This window comes from Nomia melanderi, chromosome 8, assembly GCF_051020985.1.
Source record: "Nomia melanderi isolate GNS246 chromosome 8, iyNomMela1, whole genome shotgun sequence".
In the NCBI taxonomy this organism is placed as follows: Eukaryota; Metazoa; Arthropoda; class Insecta; order Hymenoptera; family Halictidae; genus Nomia; species Nomia melanderi.
This window is the reverse complement of record NC_135006.1, coordinates 15,623,164-15,636,988: the sequence shown is the minus strand read 5'-3', so window position 1 is coordinate 15,636,988 and position 13,825 is coordinate 15,623,164. Positions and strand designations below refer to the sequence as shown.

General features: G+C 55.9%; 1 protein-coding gene across 1 annotated transcript in view; it reads right to left on the bottom strand.

Annotated features, from left to right (window-relative positions):
• LOC116432638 (unc-112-related protein) overlaps nucleotides 1-13,825 on the bottom strand; it is a 45,906-nt gene that overhangs the window by 6,289 nt on the left and 25,792 nt on the right. The window lies entirely within an intron of this gene.

Below are 13,825 nucleotides of genomic sequence, written 5' to 3'. Positions count from 1 at the left end.
GGGCCACCATAAATTGATCCATTAAAGCGACAATGGAGACCCATTATACGTGGAAGCGTGTGCAACGGACGCTTCGAACGCTAGGCGAACAGTTTCGACCCTCGAACGGTGGCCAGGACTCTCCTAGATTTCGTGGATCCTCGTCGATCAACGATAGTATAGTTATACGTACAAATAACCCAACTGTAAATCTAAGAATACAAAGTCTACGCCGCGCTAACACGCCCAGACGGTTAGGGGTGGAGAAGACATACTCGAGGCAACCGGAGAAATTAGTCGAATAACGCAGACCCGACTGACTCCAGGCGAGCCGCAGGCTAAAAGCCGTCTGCTTCCCTCGGACGAGCCGAACATTCCGCGATAGCAACGTGGATTTAATTTCCGTTGCGGTCGCGAATGTACGACTTCCCGAGCCTCTGACCGCAAGCCTTAAACCCCCATTGTCGACGGTGTCGCGAGACCCCGCTGCGGTGTACGGCCGGCATGCGCGTGAACACGTCAAAGACATCACGAAGACGGCTGTTTTTCTTTCCACGCTCGCGGGCCCGGGCCCGTGTATCCGGGACATGTGCGCCCTGCGAGACGCAACGACGCTTCCTATCCGGGGCCCGGCGCGTTCGATGATTTACGCGCCACCGGGCCGACACACGACCACGTGGTCGCCTCCCATTTGCGGTGTTATTACACGGAATCTTCATGGAGACCGGCTATCGGGTTTCCACGCCGGTGGATTCCCGCGATTCCCCGGAAACCTTTACCGGACTTTTTTAAATCGCTCCGTTTCGAAACTTCTGCCGAGGTTTCCCACACGGCGCGGCCGTTCGGGATTCTTTCGGTGCCGGGCTAAAGGAACCGGCACGCTCGCCGAATAACTTAATTGGCCGGGCGCAGAGCGAATCGAATGCCCGCGTAATTGGCCCGCGAGTCAAGGTGATCGCCGCGATACACTAATTACGGGCCGAGCTCGCGCTGGCTCCCCTCCGCTCGAAGTAACTGTTGCGGAGATACGATCAACCGAAGGGGTGCGACACAAAAGGACCACCGCCGTCTTCACGGCAGCCCGCCCTTCAAAAGGCTTCTTCGGACGTTCGTCTCTGCACGGGGAGGGCCGCGACAATACCAGCACGCCCATCTTCTTCCTCTTTGCGAGCGGAGCGGTCCTCGCGTACACCCGCCTCCGCCTTTCTTCCTTTCTTTCCCTTCGATTCGACAACCTCTTCTCGCAGCTTGCACGCGGCTTTGCAAGGGAAACCTTCGGCTACGCGACGAACCACGAGGCGTATTTAGAGAAATGTGTTGAAGTTGATGGGTTCGATTTTAAGGTTGCTCGTTAGGACGAACTTCCGTAAGTCTCTTAGATATTCTAATACCTTCGAAGAATAGTTACACTTTTGTGCTTGAAGTAGAGGAGCACGCAGTTTTTAACGAAACGGGGATGACGGAAATGTTCAAGAATGCGAAACCTCTGCGGATTGAGTTCCTCCGAATGGTAAGATGCTTCTGAGCACAAGTGTACATACCGGAGATTCGTACACGCAACCCGTGCACTACACCACCGTCAACCCCCTTTTCCGTGTCCATTCTTTCGCACGAGTGGCCCACTCTCCGCCGAGCTACACGACAGAGAGACAACCCCTCGTGCGAAGACGTCGGCGAGGGTGTCGGCTGGCTCAAGGGTTTCATCCCTTCGCCCTCGAAACCGGGGAAAACCGGCCCGTTCCTGCGGATCCGGGGAAACTACGGCCAGCCGAAGGAAGGGGGGCAGAAGAGATACATACGTGGCTGTACGCACACGATGGCGCAGGGACGAGGCCGCTGAAAAACAAATTTTCACAGCTGTCCCGTTTCGAGTTCGCTCGATTTAACGACTCCGAGAAATCCGTGTCGGCCGGCTTCGACGTCGTTTCGGCCGACTATTAGGCCGAACACATGGCGACTGACGGCGGAAAGGGATATCTGGGACGTGTGTAATTGCAGGGGGTGCGCTCGGAATTTCTCGGTCGAGCGATCTTGTCCTGCGCGACGCGGACGTTCGAATGCGCGCGTTCGTTCTGGCCACGATTCCTCCTGCGGTTTTCTAGTATCCGTACGAACGAAACGCGTCGAACGAAACGTGTCCCTGTAGCTAAACGATCGAGACAATCGAATGTTCCTCCGTGAATTTCTCACGTCGCAGCCTTCGTCCTCGCGATTTCAGCGTGGGATTAAAATGTTCGTTCCACGAATGAAAACCGATGCGCTCGGTTCGTTCGTTAGGCGCGGCGCGGCGAGGCGAGGCAGCAGCTCTCCTATGCGACAGTCTACGCGCGACGAATTCAAAGGACGACGTTCGTGTACCGTTAATAGGATGATTTTTTCCCGACGATGACCTGGCGTGCCATGTGGATTTCACGCACCGTTACGTTACATCGGTTACTGGTAAACGGCGAGCCGCTGCCGTCGAACACGCACGCGGAACGGGAGGGGCGGCGGGGAGGGGCGAGGCGTGCGTGCTCCCACGGCTCCAAGACCGTGGCGATTGTGCAGCTGCGAGCTATAAATATTTCGCGAATTTTAGGAGGCGACGCGAGCCTCTCCTATCGAGAACTCGGGGGACCTTCGACGCCACCCACGCATGATTTCGCCGTGAACCGCCGCGAGTAGAACAAATATTCCTCGGCCAACTTGGCCGATTGCTTTTAGCCGCGCGATTCGCCGCAGGCACCAACGGAGCGCGGTTCCCGCTGAATATGGGATCTCTACAGAAACACGTATCTATCGGATTAATTGCTCTACATATATAAAACACCGTGGAACTTCCGGAGTCGATAATCCGCTTAACACTAGAAGCACTGTATCGATCGAAATGACCGGTTTCGATTTTGTTGTTTCGCAATTATTAATATCTCTTTATTATAAAAACAAGTAGTCTCACTCTAATACTATAATGAACCGGAGATAACCTATTGTTGCGTTTTCTATAGGGATCTGATATATTAATCGTCTTAAGTGCTCGGTAGTTCTTGTGACATTAAAAAGTGTCTAACACTACGCACGATTTACTGCAAACGCGGGACGGATCTCCTAGCGTCATTATCTATTTACTAAAAATAAAACTTGAATGGCACCATTCGTTTCAATATGCTCTCTAAATTGCCTTAAACGCCTCGAGAACGGATCGGCGTGCAGGAGGAGTCGCTTAAGCAGCCAAGGGCCAGCTTCTTTCATCCGTTCGGCTCCGGACAATTGTATGCGCCGTAAATGCATAAAATCTACGATCTAGTTATGACTTGCGACGATGGTTACGACACGGGAGTACGACTACCCATGATACGTTTAGTATGCATTGTCTCCCGTTACGACTCCTCCTAGGCAGAAGCTCCGATGCTGCCCCTGCGCGCACACGACCTCCTGTTCGAGAGTAAAACGTCCGATAGCACGTTCACCGTGCACCGGCCGTGGCCGGGGCTTTTATGCAAATGGGGCGTTGCGTTGTGTAACCGCGCGCGCAAGGATCCGAGGAATCCCCGACGGTGAGGTAATCCGTCGCCGGTGTTTTCCCTCGCCGGACCTCCTCGACAGTTTCAACTTATCCATCGGGGAAAACGAATTAAAGCGTCCGACCGGCGTTCCCTTTCGTTTTCCGATATTGTCCCATTTACCGTCAACTGCTGGGAAACTGGAACTCGTGACGTCACGGGACGTCGCTTCGCTTTCTTCGTTCTGCGATCCGATCGGTGCGTATAAGCGCCTCGGCGAATCATGCGATTGGAACCGAATTTGAACAATTATATGAGAGTGGCAGCTTCCTAGCACTTGACAGTACTTTTATACGTTCGCTTCCGTAGATATCGCATTGCATTAATGTTAGAAAAGGACCGCCAGCGATGGGCGGTATTCGTCTATGAAAGATACCACCGTCGAAGCGTTAACGCGCGAATGAAACCCTCCGATCGGCGAACGGAGAGCAGTGACCGCTTCCAGCGCGTCGCCCCGGCGTGACATTTAACAGCGCGCGGCTCTTCCTTGCAGGAAGTTCGACCGCGGAAAGTGCAACGAACGGTTGGAAAGCGCGAGAGGTCAACGGAGGCGGAGGAACCGGCCGTCGATTCGTCGACGAGGAAATGTTCTTTGCATAACAACGAGAGGCCGGGGCGAGCTCGATGTACCGCTAGGAGTGGCACGGTGACACACTAACGAGCAAAACGATGTCTCTCCTCCGCGTCGTTTTATTGCGGTGCCGGCGACCGGAAACGCTCTCGCAATCCGCCGTGCGAAAACAGACGACCCGCTCCTTTCGTCTGCTTCTCTGACGCGCGAGACGCGCGCGAAACATTGATCCGGGGAACGGTTATTAGAACGAGCTGCGCTCGGTTCCAGTTGAATGTTCAATTTCAACGTCTTGTTTCCAATAAATAAAAGCATCGCGCAGTAATCATTATCCGCCTCCCTTTCAGCAGTCGTTTGAATTTCCACGTGTAACCGTATCCCACAGACCCGAAGCTTCAAGAAAACTTAACGAACGTTGAATTTCACGAGGCTACCGGTGAGTCCCTTAGGATGCAAGTAATTACTTTATTTCAGGAAGCCGGCGAAGGAAGGGTCCATCCGACGCGCGCGTCTGGTTTTCTCGCAAGCCGAGAAGCCAACGGCCGCGGCATTCGCACCGAGAGTCGCTATTTATACCATCCCCGATGCGGCTATTCTAAAAAGTGACATCGAGTGCCGCGAGAACGGCGGAGAGAGCGAACGAGCGTGTTTCCGTTCGCCGGCTGGCGGGAACGTTTTCCAGGCGTAATCGCCGCGGCAGGGAACGACGGGACGGAAAACCGTTCGGTTTCCCTGCATTCCCTGGAATCTATTTCGGTGGGAACCGCGTCCGCGGTCTGGAGCAAACACTCGCGGCTGTAAATCGAGAACACGCCGGAAGAATTCCGTCGGAACGCGCGCGCTGGGTCGCGGCGCTCAATGGAAATTCTACCGAAACGCGTCGCGTCTGGCAACGGGGACAGGAATTCACCGACGATTCGTCGGTGGAATATTTAATCGACGCGACCGCCATATTCCCTGCGGGTTTACGGATCCGACTGAGCGGCCGGGACACCGGGAACCGTAGAACGAAAGCAACAAGGCCTGAAACGCAATTAGGGAAAGCACGTGCTTAAACGGGTCCCCCGCGATTAAGGATTCTACAAAGCGGCCGGGCAATTTGAATAATTAGCCGGGGATCGCATTGATATTGCACGCGGCACCTGTGCCGGGCCTCGTGGAATGCTCCTCGATCGAATCGATCGGCCGCCGCTAACTCCCGGCGTGAAATCGAACCGCGTCGCCGGTGCCTCGGTGAACACGGACCTGAATTGCTGTTCCGGCGGAGGCTCGGTCATTAAGGCCGCTTCTTAGCCGAAAATTTATCGCCGTGCTCCGGAGGGCGACGCGAAAGAGCGCCGCCGCGGGGAATCCTTTTACCGAAAAATCCGTGACCGCGTCGCGGACGAGCTCTCCCCGCTCCCGCTTAACCGGATGAACGCTCGTTTGCCCCCCACTTCGACGGGATCGAAATTCAAACGAGCATCCTCTCGTTCCCGGTAAACGACGCTCGGTCGATGTCATAAACGAATGCCTCGTTCGCCGTACGTTACGAACCGATATCCGCCGAATGCAGTTTGCTTCCCGACGATGAACCTCGCGAACGAAGGAATATCATTCGGTAGAAATTACAATTGCAATTAGACACGCGTCACTGTGCAGCGGCCCGATCCCCGATCGTGTTCAATTTGTTGCTCCCCTCGGAACGGCGAACGACGAAGACGTCCGGTCGTCACGGTCGTCCGTTCGTAATTGAATTCTGTTTGCATTTTGATCGAGCGGTTCCCATCGTTAACGCGGCGAGCGTAATTAACGCGGCGTCCTTTGCTGACACAGTTTGCGCCTCGCAGCGAAGGATCTCCGAGCGACGAGAGTCCGCCGGCTCGAGTGCACGCGAGCGATTAAATCCATTCCCGTCGAGGCGTGTTGGATGGGCGGCCATTAATTTCTGTGGAAAGCGTGAGCCCGAAACTGGGCCGAGTTTACGATTCCCCTCGCGCGGGTCGGCTCGAGACCCGGTACGAACCGAAACGTACGTGGATACACGATGACCGAGCACGATCGTACAAGCCTCATTATCGTCGCCCGTTGCATATCAAGCCTGCACACCGCTCCTGAGTACCGGGGACAGTGTCGACAGCTGATCGAGCCATTCGTACCGATCCCGTGTAACACGGCGACGCAAGCCTCGCGACAATCGCTGTTACACGTCCACGCACTTGGCAACCCTTCCTCTCTTTTCCCATCGACTCCCTATCCAGGCAACGGTGGTTGTTTTCTCTGAAAATACTAAAGAGAAAGAGAGTTCCTCCGGCGACAGGATTATCTGGCTCGCCTAATATACGCGTAAACACTGGAAACCGCCGTCGCGGCGGGGGCACGTGCGCGCTGTGTAAACGCGCGGAGGGCGAGACCTTTTCACCGGAGAGTTTACAAGCGCTGCTGCTCATAGCTCGAGCCACGGTAACGAGGGGAGGAAAACAGCGGCGCACGTGGCCGGGCGCGCGACACCCCTTTACGCGGGCACAAACGATCGACGGAAGTCGCGATACAACATTATGATGCAATAATGGGAACGCGCGGCGAGCACGGGCCCGGGCGACAATGCCGCGACCGCGCCGCGTCCCTCAAAGCGCCCCAAACCGGACCCCAACCCGTTCCCTTCTTCTTTTCCACGAGTTCCTGCGCGAAAATCCGAGGGGTTCCAGAAACCCAGCCACCCTCGGCGACTCGCAATTGTGCGCGCGGAAATGTGGGCCATTCAGCGGGATGTAAAGAGAGGAGGGACTCGGCGAAGGACGCGTCCCGGGGCTTTCGTCGACGAGGACACGCGAGCAAGGAGGGGTGCGCTCGACCCTCGACGATTTAAAAAGCTGTACACACCGGTAAATACTCGCGGCGCATCGTCAGGGAGAACGTTTTTCGTCGGGAGTTAAGTAAATGGCCCTCTCGCGATAAACGTCGCCTCGAGGAATATACTCTGTCGTTGATCGTTTCTCACTAGGAAAGTAACTATTCAGTTTCGGAACGTGGTTCAGTGGGAAAATTTATCTTCATTGAGTACACGAAGAAATATCAAACTTCTCTTGGTAATTTCAAGCGTGAAGCAATCGACGCGTAAGAGGAACCCAGCCGCGAATTCAGACGTTCGCGTACCTTAGCGCTAAAACTGCCGAGCAGTTGAACTGACTTCTTGAAATTTCTCTATAGAAACTCTAAGAGTGCGTCTGTAGACTTCAATTGATTCACAATTCACTTTGCGTATCGCTGAATTCGCTTCTTGAATTATTTCTCGGAAAAACATCTACCTTTTTGATAATTGCAAAAGACACCGGGAATGGATGGCTTCTGCAGGTCTGGTAGTTTTAGTGTTAATCGTCTCCGCGATGTGAGAAATCTACTCGAGGCGCACAGTCCGCGGACGAGATCCGCGGAACGAAAACCGGAAGAAGCCAGCGCGCACGGCTCCGTGCCTGAGTAGCACGCAGAAACATCGTCGAACAACCCTCCGCGGTTCTTAGCTTCTTCCTCCCCCGTGTTTCCCCCTGTTTGGCGAGCTCGAGCATTGTCGAGGCCAACCCTCGAGCGATACACAAAGAGGAGCACACGCGAAAACTGCGGGAACCGGCCCCGCCAGGAGGAAGTCCCTACGCCCCTTTGATTTCTCGGCCGATTAAGTGCGCTGCCGCCACCGCCGCTTCTTCTGCCGTCGGATCTCGAGACGAATGCCGTGAAATCAAAGCGACGGGAGACGAACGGGGAACCCCGGCTCCGGGGTTGCTCGCGGGGGAGGGCCGCTGGCGGCGTCTCTCTCCCCGTGGATTTTGTTAACGAGGAGCCCGCCCCCGACTACACGATTTTATCCGACGGTAACTGAAACTTGTTCCCGAGGGGGGGACCGACGCAATTAAATTCCGACGCAGCGGTCTGTACCGGGTGTCCGTATTCGATCGCGGGACGATCGACTGCTCCGTCCGTCTATTATCTCTTCGCTAGTCTCGCTAGGTTGAAACAATCGAGATACAAAACGAGCGAGAGAGTTCGTGATCGAAAGAATGGGACAGGTTACAATATTTTAGTCGAATTACGACGTAACTCTCGCCGGTGATTTCCAGCGGTTTCCCATTGAAACTATAACGGTTTAAATACTCGGATTGCCACGTAGCCTTAAAGCCCGTACCCTCCGCCGCGTTCCATTCGGGCGCAGAAGCGTTCGCTGGAACTCGGTAGCTCCAGTGCACTCGAAAAACTTCGAAACGCTCAAGTAGACCGAGAGGCACCGAGTTCCACGAAAAGCGAGTTCAACGGCCGCGAGCGGAGGCGAGCCTAGCAGATCGGAGTAACCGAGCGCGGAAAGGAAAAGAAAGAGAGGCCGGGCGTGAAACGAATGAAGCGGATCGTAACGATTTTCACGGCGGCTGATCGTCGCTTAAGAGCCGCGCGGAGGCTGGGACACACGATACCGGTCCGTGTGCGCCGGGCATTTATTTCCCCAGACGGGAATGTGTACAATGCGCGCGGCGCGGCGCGGCGGCCGCGGCAAGAGAGGTATGCAAATCGACAGGCTTGTACCTGTTGCGTTCCATTTGAACCGGGTGCCCCGTTGTCCGCGGCTAGAGTGTCCCGTGCCCGCCGCTAATCGACTTTCCCGGGCCCCCGCGAACCGATCGAACGCCGATCGGGATAAACGGCCGCCGAGGAGACCATGGCGGTTCGATTATGCAACCGCGGCGCTGCCCGCCAAGTGCAGCCGTCACGGCGGAACGGCTTTTCGTCGCGGTTCACGCGCGAGTCGGTTCGCGTTGGCGAGCATCGTCGGCCCTTAATTGTTCTAAAATAAGCAATGACTCAGGCGGACGCCTGTAACCGGACTTAATCCGTTCGCGTGGTTCGCCACGCCGCGGCGCGCCGTCTCGATCCAGAGCCGGCACCACCAAAGACACCGATCGCGCGTACACTCCGTTGCCTCCGCGTGTTCGAGAGTTGTAAGCTTGCCTCCATGACTGGCTCGCTACCGTCTCCGTTCGTCGAGACGTCGAAGCGATATACAGGGCCTCCGAGAATCTGCACGCACCACCGCGAAGCAATGGCGAAAGCGCGCGCGACAGCCGCGATCGTCGTGATTCTAAGGGTTCAAGAACCGTGCTACCGGTGCGTATGGAGGAGCTTGATCCACGCTTTCCCCGTTTTCCCATTGCGGCCGATTGTTCCGCGGCCGGCGAGACAATTAGTGGGAAAGGTCTCACGAGCAAGGTAAAGGTCGATCGTTTCTATAGCGGCGGCAGCGGAACAGTTGGAATATCCGTGAGAAGATGCACCCGGAATAAAGGGGCCGATTCGACGCGGTCGCCACGCGGCGCAATTGCAACCCACGTTATGCAATTTCGCCGTGAGTAACGAGTTCTTCCTCCGAGATAGGAGCGCGACCGCTGCAGTTCTGCTCGCGCAGCGATAATAACAGTTAGTCTGGTTTTCCAGCGTCCGTCGTCCGGGAGCGTCGATGAAACTGAGCCAGTTCGTCTTACGTGATTAATACAATAAACTCGAGAGGAAGAAAAAGAATACAGAAGATAATCCGCTCGTTAGCCGGTCGAGCTGTTCGCTCGTAGGAGCGCAATCGGCTTTCGTTCCTGCTGCAAATATCACGACTGAAAATAAACGGGTGGCCGCGGCACGGCGCACGTGCGACAGACGTTAAACATTGAATGTTATTAGGATGATTAGGACACGCTCGAGGCAACGAAACTGGTACGTCGCAGACGAGGTCACGATTAACATAATACGTCTCGTGCCGACGAGTGGCCACCGTCAGCCTCTCGAGACCGTGCTCTTCTCTCGAACCCCTGTTTCACGGCGAAGACAACCGGTAGCCCGCGTTACGTCTAAATAAGCCTCGAAATTTCAAGTGCAGCTACGAATAGCTCGCGCGATTAGGGCTTATCTGAGGACTCCTGGGGGCGTGCGCTCGGCCCCGTAATTGCGCACGCGGCTCGCGTGCACTCGCATGGTCGCGTATCGTCTATCGCGGCCGCCGAGCTGGTGTCCTCTTTTCCGATCCGCGCTTGCCATCGACGGCCCCGTCGAAGGCGAATTCGCGTTTCGCTTCCACAAACTTTGACAACACGCCGACCACGCGAAAAGTCGAGCGAAGGATTCGAGAAAATTCTTAGGGGACGGATAGACGTATATCCAGCAGCGCAACAGGTGCTCGGTTAAAAATGCCCCCGCGACTGTTGATCGATGCCTCGATACACGTAGTTTGTTCTCGGAAAGCGCTCTCGAATACCCGATAAGAAGGTAAACGACCAACAACCACCGATCCCCGCGCCCATAAATGGGTGGCGTCTGCGTACATAAGATTGTCCGCCGTTTTTAGACAAACGGCACGAAAACGTCCTATATGGCGCGGCCGCGGGAACGATCGTAATAAGTCGCCTTTACGAAAACGTGTCCGCGCGCGCGGATGATGACGCACGCGTGGCGCTCGGCTCTTGCGGAGTTGCGGCGTCCGTCGGCTCTCCTTCTTTCCTTGCTCCGCCGCTTTTCGACGTCTCTCTCTCTCTCTCTCGCCGTCCGACGAACGAAAACCCAGCAACGCGTGGCACATCGTCGACGCTACCTGTATGGACTTCCTCCGAGCGAATGAATGAATATGTATGCTGAATTTAATTAACGAGTCAAGGCCGTAACTGTTTCCGTTGCAAACGCCGCGGCGTCGGCGCGCTTCCGAGCGCCGTGTTCCTCCTTGCTTTCGTGACGGCTCGCGTCCCCGTGACGAAGACGACCGATCGATTGGGTACCGGAAGTCCAAGTCGGATCCTTTCTTTTCCGGACAGTTGCTTTCACCGGTTACACTCGATGCAGCGGGAGACAGGCTCGGACAGTGTTACGCGTTCGACGGATTACAGTTCGCGATTATCTCGATCCATTCCAATTACCTCGAAACCACCGCGGAACTGCAATCGACGGTTACTCTTCGTTCAAATCTGAGCGTCGTTCCGCGCGGTTTCATCACGCCGCGAAAGGGTTAATATGCCGGGGTTATCCGGCAAGATCGAATTCCGTCGCGTTGTAAGCGTTCTCGCCGGCGGTTCGAGCAAATCGCGAAACCCGCGCGCTCGATGGCGTTTCCGACAATTAAGAAACGCTCGCCGCTCGATCTGGCAAGGTACTTATCTACGTCGGTTATCCGGGTTCGTTCGCGATACTTCTTAAAATGGTTGCGCGCCGACGGCCGCCCGCAGCGGTACAAACCGTTCCCGTCCGCCTTCGTTCCCTTTGACGAGCGCCGCAACGATTCCGATTTTCCTGTTCGCGCGTCAGCCCGTTCCGGACAACGTAATAAGCTCGGCACGGGATCGAGGGTATCGTGGATCGGTCACAGCTGTGCAACGAGGGAAGCGTGAAAACCGGGGGAGGTGGACGCGAGGTAGCAAATCAGCGGACACGGTAGCCGCGGGCTCCGCCGCGATCCTAGCGAAGATTGCGCTGGAATTTCGTAAGTGTGGGTGGCCTCGGTCTTTGTTCGCCCGACTGCGGTGGAATCGGGTCAGGACAGAGTACACTCCCCTCGTTCGATATCTCGTATCTCCTCGGAGATCGATACGCGATAGAGGGTCCCGGAGGAGGAGCAGGTCTCGCGATCCGATCTTCCAGTTCGAAGAGATTGAAATACGAAGTAACGATCGGGAAGCGGGATAAACGGTCCCGGGGACCTTGCGTCGGGCCGCGGGAGACGTTCCATAATGTTTTTACGATGGAACAATGAATCGGTGTTTATTGACCGAGACAATAAGTAAACTGCTGGGTACGCGATGAACAGCTACGTTAACTTGTTTCGTAAACATTGAAGATCGAGAGTTTTTCGTTAGAATTTACTGTAATTTCATCCGGTCGAGATGACTGTTATTGTCACTTTTACTTCTAATACTCGCTAAACGGAATATCCGTCGATCGAGCACGCGACCAAGACGAAAGCCTAAGAACGCCATTCAAGAGCAAGCCGAAGAGCTGCCCAAAAAGAAACACGGAACCGTAACTACGCGCAGGAGGCCGCTCAAAGCGGCCCGCTGAAAATCGTGGAAATGAACGGCTGCAACGATCGCTCATGAAACACGATAGGCGTCGCGCGCTTCAACAATTGCAACCGTAACAGCCGCGTCGAACAGCGCGGGCACATTTCGAACGACCCAATAAACTAGTCGACAATGGTGCACCCGAGAGCACCGAGCCGACGATAGAGTCGGTGTCGCGTCGCGTGTCGTCGTAACGAGCAATAAACGTCGGGCAGACCGTGGAAGGACGCTGGGCGTCGTCGCAGGCAAAACGGAAAAAAGCTCGAGGAGAGTGTGCACGGCCCGACGAAGAGCTACGGACAACGCGGCAGCGATCGTATCGATTCGGTTCGGCATCGCGCGGACGTGGGCGGACGATGCGGGCGTGCCGGCCGAATCGAGCCTTGTTTTTTCAACGGGTGAATCCATACGGGCCGCGCCGCTTCAATTCATCAGCGGAATGAAAAGTTTCTGCCCGGTTTCCGTTCGCCGCCGATCTCTTTGATTTACGGTCGTGAGTCCCGAGCGATCGAGCCACTCTCACGATTCGATTCGATTCGGGTAGTCGGCGGTATATCGCCTCGATCGGCTTTCATAATTGTTTCGACGGTCCCGACGAAACGCCGCTTCCTGCTTCCCCGCGCTCCAACGGTTCATCCCGACAGTGATTTGCACATAATGGCCGTCGACCGTGATCGAGCCGCGCGGTTTTCTTGCGCTTTCCACCTACGTTCCACGCGTCCGCGGCGACAAAGGCGCGCTCCTTCGATCGAAGGATGCGCGGCCGCCCACGCGACCTATCGAAAGGTCGGGGCACAGTCCCCTGTGATATCTTACTTCTAACGTCGCGTTGTAGACCGTTCTGGGAAACGATCGGTCCGGGTGTCCGGGGTACGTTTTCGTCGCGAGAGTAGCTGGCCGTGCGAGGATTCCGCAATCCGTGGAAGAGACTAGGCGAAACGGGGGACGACGAAAACGTGGCAACGATCCCGCGGACGACTCTCGCACGCGCGATTGCACAGCTGACGACGACGGAGGGAGCGGTCCGAGGACAGAGAGCCGCGAAACGCGCGAGAGAGGAGACGAACGGAGGTGGACGAAGAGGAAACACGGTGGAAAGAGACGATGCGAGTCGGGAGGACGAGGGAGGGAGCGCACAATAAATGTCGGAACAACGACCCCGCGAGCGAGGGCTCGACGGCCAGACGGATCGTTGCCCATCGGGACGAGATGTCCGCCGAGGACGATCGTTTCCAGCTCTTCCACCCCTTCCCGAGATCAATGCGTTTCCTTGGACACGGGAAACTCCGTCGGGAAACGGAACGACCTTCGGCAGACTCCATCCATCATCCGGCCGGTGTTCGAGCAATCCTTTCGAAGGGTCCGTCGCGTTTTCGCGGCACAATGGGCCCGTCCGCGCCGAATTGTCATGCCGCCGGTGTCGGCGACGATCGATGGCCGGCCAGAGAAAGGATCGAGGACGTTAAACTTCCGTTGCAACGGAAGCGGTATCTCGCCGGGCTACTCTTCACGATCCATTGGCCTCGCGCTGGCTAGGGGACAACCCACTTTCCGTGGAACGGGGAAGCAATTATCCTCGTGACGTCCGAGAGGAACGATTACGTGGACTGCGCTGGAGATGCGAGCTGGTTACGCGTTGATAAGGAAGATTGAAACGTTATCGTTCACTCGATTGCCGTCTG